Source organism: Crocodylus siamensis, chromosome 2 (genome assembly GCF_052110815.1).
Source record: "Crocodylus siamensis isolate JL-2025a chromosome 2, ASM5211081v1, whole genome shotgun sequence".
In the NCBI taxonomy this organism is placed as follows: domain Eukaryota; kingdom Metazoa; phylum Chordata; order Crocodylia; family Crocodylidae; genus Crocodylus; species Crocodylus siamensis.
The window spans coordinates 295295143-295307974 of NC_143396.1; the positions used below are offsets into that span (position 1 = coordinate 295295143).

General features: G+C 43.6%; 1 long non-coding RNA gene across 1 annotated transcript in view; it reads left to right on the forward strand.

The window, feature by feature from the left end:
- The first annotated feature begins 3849 nt into the window (after nucleotides 1–3849).
- LOC149872437 (uncharacterized) overlaps nucleotides 3850–12832 on the forward strand; it is a 103084-nt gene continuing 94101 nt past the window's right edge. The window contains exon 1 of the long non-coding RNA XR_016440626.1: nucleotides 3850–3941. This is a non-coding gene — a long non-coding RNA (uncharacterized LOC149872437). The remainder of the gene's footprint in view (nucleotides 3942–12832) is intronic.

Sequence of the window (12832 nt, forward strand, 5' to 3'; positions counted from 1 at the left end):
AGAGACTGAAAAACCATGGCTGGCCTCAAGACCATGGACATCTGAGAGCAGCACTGGGCACACCAAGAAATAGCCATGTGGCATTTTTGGCATTCCACATGATTGGGATGCCAAAATCAGCACTGCCCCTGGCTGTGTTGACATGCTTCCACACCGCTGCCACCCCTGTGGTCGCGGAGAGCTGCGAATCTGGTTTGCTGCAATGTGTGCATCTTGCTCCAGGATCTAGATCACCAGAGTCCAATTCCAGGCTTCAGAAGGCTAATATGCTGGATTTTGTTTTGCAAAACAGTCTATATTTGGATGTAGTCTGATCTGCAGGGCCTCGCTCCTGTTGGAGTGAATGTACAGAATCAAGCCCTTTGTTCTAGGGAGATGAGTGACATGCTTTTCCTGCACAAGAGCACAATTGTCATTCTGGCTACAGCAAAATGTTATCCTGTGAATCACAAATGGATTAGCAGATAGAAAGGTCAGTTCTGCCAAGTAGTCTGAAATGTTTAGTACTATTCAAATACTATTGTGCTTCAAATGTTCAGTAACAAGAGATAGAGCATACACTGATAACATAGAGGCTTATATCTTGGAAAGAGGTAACTATAGGATTTAGAGATTATAGCAGGCAAATGAATGACTATTATGTGTCTGTGAGACCTAATTATGGATCACAACCACTTTGTGTTAGGAATTATATAAATATAGAACAAAAAGACTGTTCCAGATCAAAGAGTTTACTGTTTAAGATACCTGAACTAATTTTATATGAAGTAGCATGAGTACAAGAACTAGTTCTGGAAGCAGTATTTGTTTGGTAATGTCTTTTATTGGATCCATTATACAGTTTGGAGAAATGTTTGACAAGCTTCTGGGCACAAAATGCCCTCTCTCAGGCTAGGAGAAGGAGGAGGTATAGCATTAGCTAAATACCAAGTAGACCAGTTCCCTTGGCCATTGTGGTACAACAACACCAGAATAATCGTTTCACAGCAACATGGTGTAACAGGGGGCCTCCTCGGGGCCGGTCTGCCATTGGCCCACCCACTTCTTTAGGGCTAACCGCCTGCCTCACTTGTCTGCCACGCCTTGTTAGCTCATAATTGGTTTTTATTAGGCAGGAGGCTGCCTATTCTTACCCCAGTGCCAGGGGGCACTATCTGCGGCTCCGTTCCTCCCCAGCATCGCAGCCCAAGCCTCGCAGATGGGATGCAGGTGACACAAATACCCCTGGCCTACAGCCGGACCAAGCTTAGTCCTTGTTGTCAGGCCTCATACACATACACGTTCCTACCTCCCTCCTCTTACCAGGGCCTCTCACACTCCACCCCCTCTCACAGGGTCTCTTTTACGCATTGACAATTTATACCACCTTGCTCCTTCTCGGAGTGGGCCCCTTCGGCCATAGGCTTTACCTAATGCACACCTTGGGTGGCACACGTACCAGCTTTAGGGCCTCTCCCATGACCCTCACCGGGGTCGTGGCCAGCCAATTACTGAACCAGGGTCAAGCTTGCCCTGGCCTCTCCCAGGGCGACTCTACACAAACTCTCATACACATGCACACTGGGCTCCTACCCCTCTGGTTTCCCCCTCACTGGGGCTCCACCTCTCTACCCCTTCATTGAGGCCTACTCCTACTGGGGCTCCATATCTTTTACCCCCTCACTGGGGCTACGTGGCTTCCCTCCTGAGTGGGCACTCAGGTAGCTGCAGCCCCAACCACTACCCACAGTGATGTGGGGGCTTGGGGGTTATTGAGGTGCCCTGACCCTCCTTCCCCCGGTTGGTAATTGGCCTGGTATTTTTCTGGGGGTTCCTGCACCACTGGGAGCCGCACCAGGCCACCTTCTCCTGGCGGGGTGCAGTTTTAGGTCATGCCCAGGACCACGAGCCTCCTGCTCCTACCTCAGGGTCATGGGAGAGGCCCTAAAGCTGGTACGTGTGCCACCCAAGGTGTGCATTAGGTAAAGCCTATGGGGTTTTCTGACAGTAGGTCAGCCAGATGATGTTTCTCCCTGCCTACCAGCAGCAATCTGCTCTTTTTATACAGGCAGCCAGTGTCTCAAAATGACCACCGTAATCAAGCTGTTTGGCTCAGACCTTAAACTGGCACATACCAACAGTGCCCTGCCACAATGGACACATCTCAGCAGGATAAATGTATTGTTAAAATGTTGATAAAGTTAATACTGATAGATGGGAAAATCCAGGATTATCATGACAAGATGTGTACATGCAGAAGTGATGACATAACCCGGGCAGTGCCAGGGTGGCATACCCAAAGAGAACAACTTTGGCCAGCCTGTCAGTTGTGGACCTTCCAGTGGGTGGTAAAGCTCTTGCTAAACTCACATGTTACAGCTTATGGCACTGACCTATAACACCATTGTTACATGTTCCTGATGAAAACATTATATCATACCTGCTCCACGAATGCACTTTGACCAAGTCCTCTCCCCTCAAGAAGACCAACTCTTAATAGGCCGTTTGGAAGATGTGTTGATGACCATCTTCAAATGCTACAATGAGAACAGATTTTTATTAGTCAAGTGAACCTTTCTTCTGGCAGAGAAAAATAAAATTGGATCCAGTGCTTGGAAACTACAGACACATTTTAAATGAGAAGCAAGGCATGCATGTTTAACCCTGAGAACTGAGATGTGGAATACCTCATGTGAGGATGTGGTGGATTCTACCTTGTTGGAAATTAAATCAACTTTGGGTTATTTCTTTCCAAAATATTGTGCTTTAGGTTAACAACCAGTCAAGGGCTTCATGGAAGACTACTGAATAAGCTTCTCTGGGATGTGCTATTCAATACGTTACACCAGACCAGTGGTTCTCAACAGTTTTCAACTCGTAGCACCCCTCAGGGAATGCCAGCTCTTAGATTTCACTCTTATTTTGACTACAGAAAAGTAAGAGAAATTCTTTTGTTGCAAAGAAGTCAGAAGGATCCCAGCAGGCCAGAAAGTTTATAACGCTATGGATTCCTATTTGAAAACTCTGGGTTTATCTTGTGACTCCTGTTTGCACCCCTGACGGTTTTAACTTTGCCTGGGGCCTTTAGAAGGATCTCAAGGTACTCCAGGGTGCTCCAGCACCTTGTCTGAAAACCACTGCACTAAACAGTTAAGAGTGGTTCATTATAAATCTACATGTTATCCCATAAACCAGTGCAGCAATATATGACATATAGTTACACCCCAAAATTAAGGCAAAAATCTGGCAATATTTGGGGCACTGAACCCATATAGGGATGTTTTACTGACTTCTCCACAATAATTACAATAAATAGACATATTCTATAAAATATTGAGATAGAAAGTTGTAGTAATTAATATTCAGTGTATCTTTTCAGTGCCTAGTGGGTCCCTTTTCTCATCATAAATATAGGTTGTTAACAAGGGGCTTTAAATAATTGACTTTTATTGGAGCACAAGGGGTCAGGTGACCCACAGGGGCTGCAAATCCACCAAACATTCAGAAAGAAATCTGTGTGCTCAGTAGTGAGGGTGTTTGCAGGTAGTTCACTCAGGGGGAAAAAAACCCAAACCACAAAAACACTTTTAAATCATTTTTTTTCTGCAGACATTAAATCATTCAGGTGAAACAGCCCAGCAGAACAGGAAAAGTCAGTTTAAAAAAAACATCGGGCATGCTGCCTTGTGTACTTTCCCCAGTCCTCTGATTCTTGTTGCAGTGCATTGAAGCTGTAATTAACACCGCTCAAAGACAGCTACGGCCTGTTTCCTACGCGCTCAAGTGCGCCTTATGTGCATGCATGTGTACCGCAAGCATGCGCCGGTAAATTCTTAGGGAAACAGCATTCCCCGGGCTGCACAGTATCTAAAGTTTTCTAACTAGGGTAATTCTGCTGACAAAGACTTTTGTTATCAGCAGGGAGGATGAAAGGGAAACTTTTATTCAGACTCAGTGCAGCGGTAAGTAAAACAGTTTTCTCTCTTTCCTGGTGTTTTCAGTGATTATATATGGCTGATGAATGGTTACAGGGTTGTATTCACACAGACCTAATTAGCTGGATTTGGGCCTGCCAGTGGGAGTATGCATACAGTAGGTCTTTCATATCGTTAACAATTGTAAGTAACAACAGAAGAAGGCTTACGGGGCAGGACCCAGGAGGCAGTACGTATTTGTCATTGATTAGTAGATGGCATTTTGCTGGTTTGTCCTAAGTGGGATATTTTTGGATAAGAAGTTTATCACCAAAATAAAGTTAGCATGGGGATGACTGAAAATATTCATGAATTTGGGCTGAATTTGGAAAATTATTGCACAAAAAAAAATGGCAAGAGTTAGGGTTAAACATTTCTTATTTCTTCACAACCATTTAAAACAAAATGTAGCCCAATTAAAATTAATTGGAAGAGTGGGCTCATTAAGGCAACCCAGATAAAAACTTGTTTTTTTTTTTTTGGTTTAGCCAAAATGAATTTTAAAAAGCAGCTTGCAGAGCTCTGTACCAAAGGGGTTGGGAGGAAGGGTGCTCTGCTAATAGTAGCTGAAAGAACCACATCTATGGGGGTTACAGTTCACTTTGTAAAACCTCCTAGCAAGTCTGCCTTTATCATGTAGTCTAATTAATGCCATTAGACCTTTACTATGTTAAATTATTCCATCTTCCTGGAAGCTTTTACCCAAGAAATGGGAATCTCTGACCACAGCTACGTCTTATTTATTGTCTGATGAAGTTATCTGCACAGACGGATGTATGGTATTTTTATGCTTCACTTGCACACAATTGCCTGAAAGCATTAATGCAGCCAACAATGAATGAGTCCTAAAGTGCACGTCCAGCAAGTTTTTAAGAGAGGGTTGTGGGGAAATCATATGGGGGATCAAGTTGGAATTGAACATGCAGAGCATTATAGCAAACAGGAACAGAGGTCAGGTTCGGGCGTGAATGTACAGTACAAGCATTGACGCTGGTATTCCTCTCAACCAGTTACTTGTGATAAACGTCCACGATATATGAGCTATGTCTGTTTTACAATTTAATTAAAATATAAAAGTGTTCATTTCATGCCCCATTTCTACAAATAATCTCTCTCTTGTGTAAGACAGGCTAGTAATTTATGACGTCTGTTTTGATGGCTCTTTTCTGCCAATAGCATCTGCAAGTTCACGTTATATTTTCTTTTCCTTTGCTTTCTTCCTCAAAGTTTTTCATAGTGATGAGAATCCAGGCCACTTACAGCATTCAGAAAGTGTCCTCCTAGCTGCTGTAGTTCGGATAATGTAGTACTGTACCTCTGACCTTTCCGATGTAATACTCCAGCGGCTGCCAAAAGGCCAGCTCAATGCTTTACTGCACTACTGCACTTTCACATGTATGACTTAAGAGGTGACATTTATAAAGCTGCTGGTGAACTTGGTGAAGTTACTTCTAATATCTGTGATGCAGTGAGAGTTTGGACTATTAGAGCAGTAATGATAGATCTACAGTAGGATTGTTATGAATGACCTTTTGAAGCTGCAATAATGACAACTTTGTCTCCTGTTTTGGAGCATTGTGTGACCACGTATCTTTAACCTTTAATCTGCTTCAGGTCAGAGGCTTTTCCCTCTCACGAAAATGTTCAGAAAATACCAACATCCACAAATTTACAACTCTAAGCAAGGCAAGAGTGTACAAATCTCCCTGGCCATTTACAAGAAGGAAAGTTTTAAGGGTAGTAACTAGCCTGGAGGTGGCTGAAAACATCCAGCAAAGGAATCCTAAACACATTCAGAAACAGTGCTGAGAGAGATACAGAGCACCATGATATATGCACAGCATTTATACGATGGGGCCTGGCCCATGGAAGTATAGCACTAACGTGTGCAAACCTCTGGCAGTGTGCACTTTCTGTGTATGATTAGGCATCCCTGCAAATACTTCTGTGTTTCAGCACTGATGTGCTGATTGCTGACAGCTGGAGCTCAGATCACTACAAACTTTATATAAAATGATGGTTGTTATTTCTCAGTGTAGATTAGGTAGCCGACTGCTACCCTTATCCTGCCTCTACTCGAACTCGAGATCAGCCTCCCATTAATGGTGCAGACAGATGTCAACTGTGGTGCAAGTGTGGATATGTTGGAGAAAGTCCAGTGGAGGGTAATGAAAATTTTTGTGGGGCTAGGGCACAGAACTGGTGAGGAGAGGCTGAGGGAAATGGGCTGATTGAGTCTGCAGAAGAGAAGACTGAGGGGGATTGAATAGCAGCCTTCACCTCCCTGCAGGGGGGCTGTAAAGAGAATGGAGCTGGGCTGGTCTCAGTGGGGCAGATGGCAGGACAAGGAGCAGTGGGCTCCAGCTGCAGCAAGGGAAGTTGAGGTTGGATATTAGGGAAAACTGGAACAGGCTCCCCAGGGAGGTGGTGGACTTGGAGGTTTTTAAGACCCAGGTAGACAAAGCCTTGGCTGGGATGATGTAGCTGGAGCTGGTCCTGCTTGGAGCAGAGGGTTGGACTAGATGTGACCTCCTGAGCTCCCTTCCCACCTTCATTTTCTATGAGCCTATGTTACATTTAACCTGGGATAAACTCTTTTATCCTAAGACAAAATGCATTCCTAGAGATATCCATGCCCATTCTCCTGAGATATATCCTAAAAAAAGTGTCTGAGATAAGAGGTAGTAACAGATTATCTGGGCACATGACAAAGTACATTTGTACAGTTGGCATGGGATTGCATCATTGAATCAATGGCAGAAAAGCAGCAGCGCATTCAGCCACTCCCTAAACACTAATTAGGAGGGTGATGTGTGTGCACACCAATCCTGGGATAATTTTGTTCTGGGACAAACGTGAGCTCATCTGTTCCAGGGACAAATGGAAGAGCCCAGGCAGCAGCACTTGAGGATCCACCATAAATTCTGTGCAAAGAATTGGGCGAGCTGGTTCACCTCCTTTGGTCCCATTCCCCATTTCAAAGAGCAGGCAAAGATCTTTGGGTAGATGGGATATCTTTGATTAGACCAACTGAGTAGTCGGAAAGGGTGCAATCTCCCTTCATCAGGCACAGGGAGTCTGCTGGTCTCAGACTCCATTTCCAAGAGGGCACTTCTCCAGGGTGTGATGGATAGCGTTCATTCAGTGACTGCGAGATGCCGTGGGCATTACGGAGATGAGGGCCTACCTAGGTAGACCTAAACAAATTGGAGAGAGTCCAGCGGAGGGCAATGAAAATGGTTGTGGGGTTGGGGGACAGGACTGGTGAGGAGAGGCTGAGGGAACTGGGCTGATTCAGTCTGCAGAAGAGAAAACTGAGGGGGATTGAATATATTTAATCTGTGTGTTTTGTTTACTTACATGCCTCTTCCTTTGTGTGCTGGGGAAGTTATTTTTCAAGACCCCAATTTAAATTTAAAAAAAAAAAGGTTGGTATAGAATGATTGTCCTGAGTTGGATAGTTGGTGTTCAAAGGGATCTGAGACTCCTCTGACTTAAGTACCATTTTAATATATGCTATTCAGCTCTAAGTGTATTTTAGATTAGGAAAACACAAGTGGAGGTGCCAATGTTGTACATTGTGAATAATGGAGCTGCAAAGTTCAGGGCAGTGGGCCGTCCGTCCCTGAGTCGATTAGTCCAGTCTCCTGCTATCACAGAAAGCTCAGGGATGGCCTATATGATTTAGATACCCTCCAGGATGCCCCAAACCTTGTGATGTGGCAGTCGGGGCAGAGGAGACCTCAGTGGAAATAGTACAGCTCAGATTTAATTTGGACAGTATCTACTCTTAGAGGTGGCATGTTCTGTGTATGGGAAATACATGAACTGGCTCTGCTTTGATGACATTTTTCACTGAACTGATGGTACATCTGCCCTCTTATGTCTCTGTCTAGATCCTATATATTTGATACTTATCACAGATGTTGCATCTGTCTCTTCTGGTGTATGGGCATGATTGAAGTAAGTGCCTCTAGAAGGCACTGTTTAGGTATTGAGCTTGGGCTGAGAGTTTGTGCTGTCCAGTGGACCCCACATGGGATGATGTATTGACATGGCACTTTGTTCTGGGCAAGGCGAGTTCTCCATTTATTTGTGTCCTTATGACTCCACGGACTTTGTATTCATGCAGTGCACCCATTCTCTTGACACAGTCGCTACAGGTCCATGACATAAAAGGCCAGAGGGTCTGGATCATGCTTTGTAGCCCCAAATCCTTCCATCCTTCTTCTGTTTGTACTAAACCATGCAGCTGATGGTGCTAACAGGGCAGAATTAGGCTTGTTAAATCTAATCGTTCTGGAGTATCATTAGCAGCATGCCAGGGCACTGTCAAAACAAAAGGACCTCCTTGCAGAGGCCCCTGCCACTCCCATCACACATTGAAAAACTCATGTTGACACTGCAGGATGACAATATATATCCTTTCACTTTTAAAAGTAGATGTGTACATTTGCATATTTGTAGAAATTTGCATGCTCTGACTTTAAAACTCCATTGTAAGACAAATTATACCCCTCTGGAGACTGGCTCTTTCTCATTTCTTCACATTGGAATATTACAGTTATTTATTAAATCCTTGATAAAAACAAAATTAATGATCACATAATAGAATATGCATCTCTAAATCTATCCAGTATTATGGATTGTCACTGATCCAAATGGTACTGATTAATTAAATAAGACTAAGAGATTCATAAAGCAATTGTTCCAAAGTGAAATTTTATTTACATCTAAGTATATTAAAATTATGGAAACTTAATTCTCCCTTTATACAATCTGTCTTGAAATTCCACTGCTATTTTAGCAGCCTCTTGCGATTTGCTATGATTTTAAATTATTTTTCTATATTGAATACACATGCAGAAGCCTGAAAAAATATTTTAATGAATAGATAAGGTTGATCTTTTGCATAATGGGCAAAAACCTACTTTCCTTACTCAGAGAAAAAAATGAGAATAAAGGAATACCCGCTGAACATGGATTGTGCGTTATTGCTCATTTTCTTTATAAATATTTCAGTATCATAATTTTAGCAAACAAAGCTTAAAATTTTTTCTCTTATTATTGCAATCTGTTGTCCATAATGGACACAAATGTGCAAAGTTCGTGCAGGTTGTTTTATGCATCGTTTGAAGGGTTCCAGAAGGGTACTTCTGTTCTCTGAAGTCAGGGATGGACCTGCTGGGGGCTCTCATGCTCCATGCCCTTCACAAAAAGGCAGTTGCAACATTATTCCTTGCAACCACAGCCTGGGACAGAGATCCCAGCCAATCCTATCCTTAATATTCATTTGAGTGCTTAGGGTTTGAGTCTGCGACGTCTTGAAGTCCACTGAACAGAGGGGCTGCATGCAACTTGCAGAAAGTGGTTGCCAGTTCTGTAAATTGTCCATCGTTGAGACTGAGCGGATGGAACTTAATATGAAGGTTATGCAGGAGAAAGAGGCCTGCAGGACTTGTTCTGGCCCTGAAAGATCAGGTTTTCCTGGGGACGCTGGCGGTGTGTCGCCCCCTGAGATTGGCCATGCACCCCCTGGAAGCACCATCCACGAAACTGGAAGTACTACTTTCAGTTTTGCTGCTGGCTCAATGATTGACTTATGGGGGACCTCCCCCCCGTCTGCAATCTGGTACCCCCAGACTTGGGAGGCACCAGTCGCTCATGACTGGGGACCTTGGGTTAGATTGAAGCTGGGGTGATTTATCTTTGCTCAAGCAGAGGGCAGCTCAGCCTGAAAGATTTCTGTTAGTCCTGGGCAGTGCAGGTTCTCTGGGTAAATCTGATATTCTTTATTAGACCAAGTCAGATAGTTGGAGAACATTCTTCTTTGCAAACTTAGGGGTTTAAATACTGCATCTGCAGTTGGCGTGTGCTTTTCCTGGATGGGATGAGTAGTAAAGAAGCCAGAGGCCGGGCTGCATTGATTCATAGATTCATAGATGGAGGGCTGGAAGGGACCTGGCAGACCTTCTAGTCCAACCCCTGCCCTGGGCAGGAGAGAAAACTGGGCCAAAATGACCCAGTTACAAGAAAGGCAGAGAGTGAAGATATACACTGAGGAGTCAGTGGATGAGAGACAGACCAACATGGCTACAACCTGTACCTCTGCTAGCCCAGGAGGGAGCATGGTGGTGCTGGCGGTGGCGAGAGCGTAGCAGCACCGGCACGTGCACCCCTGTGCACCGCCAATGAGCCCAGGTACATTTGCTTAGGCTGCAGCTCTAGCCACGGCTAGGACCTGCTCTACTACGAGTGCAACGGGGGACGTTCACATTAGACAGGGGTGTGTTTCTGTCCCTTAGAAATCTGAGAGAGATGCCAATGGTGAAGGACAAATGACATAGGCTGGCGGACTCCACCAGCTGTTTCTCCTCCTGAATTGTTTAAGAGTTGGTTGCAAGCCTTATTTTTTGTTCCGAATTAGGTAATGGGAACCTTACTTTTGACAAGTAGAAGGACCGTCATTGTTCATTTCTCCAAGAAAACAAGTGAGGCTCCTGATCTAGTGTTCGTTCTCAAGCAGGTGTTACTTATCAAGCATCAAGCAGGTTTAATTGGGGAGGCACCTCATTGCGTTGTTTTCTCTTCTTTTGATTGCATAAGGGTGATGCTGAGGATAAGGTTTCTAGTAGACATGCTTAGTTATAAATATTTAACATCCTTTCTGTGAATATTTTGCAATATTAATTTAGAATTTACTCATTTGCTTTTAAAATGATGTTCCTGAGGTAAACTTATTTCCTAGAATTGCTATAAAAGTTGAACATGCATCTGAGAAAAATTGCAGTGAATTTGTTTTAAAAGATGAATAGCAATAGAAACAATTTCTTTTTTTCAATTCTAGCTCAGGTCTAATACACAGTGTCATTTACAAGCAGGTACTTAAATAATAATGTGTCAATGCAGACACCTGTTAAAGAAAAGAAAAGTTTTAACAGACAGCTCTTTATTATGGCATTGAGATAGAACCTAGTTAGAAAACCATTTTGTTTAAAGTATGCAGTTTTCCACAGAATTTGATGTTGAAAATAATGAATTTATTTAGCTATATTTTTTCAGATCCCTGTGCAAATAATAAACAGAGAGAAATGCAGACACATACATGCTCTCTCACTGTACTGGGGCAACCCTACATATAACTTAGAGAATATATTACTATGTTGTATGCATATTGGTGCTTCCACTTGACTGTCCAATGATTTCTGTCACCTTTGCTCCCATATGGCATAAATACAGAAGGTCCTGTGTGCTGAAGTCATCCTTTGACTTCAGTGTGAAAAGTAGGTGCTATGGTTCCTAGGGTCCGGTCCCTCTTATATACAACTTTCCAAGCTGTGTCCTTTAAATCCTCTCATACTATAATGGAGGTGGGCTGCAAACACGTACAAAGTAAATTTGTCATGGGACTTTTTATTAGTCAGGTCTAATGTACAAAAATAGTACCTGAACTATAATAGAGCCATTGACTGGTGTTGAGCTAATGAGCCAAGTATTAATCAATCCTCAAAGAAGTGCCATGAAAAACAGTTTCATCCACTATAGTGCCTTCATTGACTACTTCTTGACAGAAAGACTGTGCAAGGTCCCTTGTAATAGACTGTAATAGAACTACAGAAATATTTTACAGTCAGTGCTGCCATAAGACACATCTGCGAAAGATGAAATATGATGACAGGGTGTTGTCTAGACTGGGGTATGGTCATGGATAGACAAAACTTGTTCAGGAAGGACAGGAAAGGGGAAAATGAGGAGTGTTGCCCAATATATAAAGGTGTTGTGCACATGTTCGAAATGCAATATCAAGTGAGAGAGGCCTATCAAAAGCCTCTGGATAGAGGTCAGAAGACAGAGCAGCAGGGGGAATATCATGGTAGGTGTCTGCTACAGACCACCAGACCAGGTGAAGGAGGTGAGGTGGACGAGGCCTTCTTTAAAAAACTAATGGAAGTTTCCAAATTGCAGGTCTTGGTTCTCATATGACACTTTAATAGCTGGCGGGGAGGGGAGAACAGCAGTTTAAAGGCAATCTAGTAGGTTCTTGGACTGCATTGAAGACAACTTTTTGATACAGATGGTAGGCAAGCTAATGGGGGGGGGCTCTTCTTGACTTACTGCTCACAAACAGGAAGGAATTGGTTGAAATTCACTGATTGTGCTCTATCATTGGTATCTTTGGATTGATTTTTCAGGGATTTTTCAGTTGGTTTTTTACCTGCGTCAGACACTGCGCGAGTGTTTCTCAGAAGTTCAGAGCCTATTACAACAGGTATGAACCCAGGTCGTGAACCAGCTACACAATCACAGAAAACAACCACCGTTCCCTCCCCAGAGCTTGTTCTCTAAGACAGGAGACAACACACGGCCTCGGAGAGATGTGGAAGTGCAAGGACACAATGGCGCTATATCGATCAGCAAGGCGAGCGGGTGGACTCAGCCCAGCAGTGACGCAAATGTAACCTTCATCCTCCGCGTGCTGGTAAAGGAGCTTGAAAGGAAGCATTTGAAGAGTCACTAATGAGACAGCTTCCAATATTTACAGGCAGCTTCCTTCTGTGATTTAGGAGAATGCACACATTTGACAATTTAACACATGTCAACGTGCCAGAAGGAGCCTCATGTCTGGGGACTGATTAAAGATGGCAGTCCATCTTGCATGATGAAAGGCGATAGGTAGGGAGAGAACAGACCATCAACAAAAGGGAGCTGCGTCGCTATGTCTCCCCCGCATTATTTGTTGTACGTGCAGGATGCTGTGGAAAGAAGGTCCTCTGAACCAGATGACGAGAACAACAGCGCTTGGAGACTGGATCCATTCTGTCTCTGAAGTTAATTCGATTCTCTCCTACAAAATCACTGGAGTTGGAATAGGTCTTTCA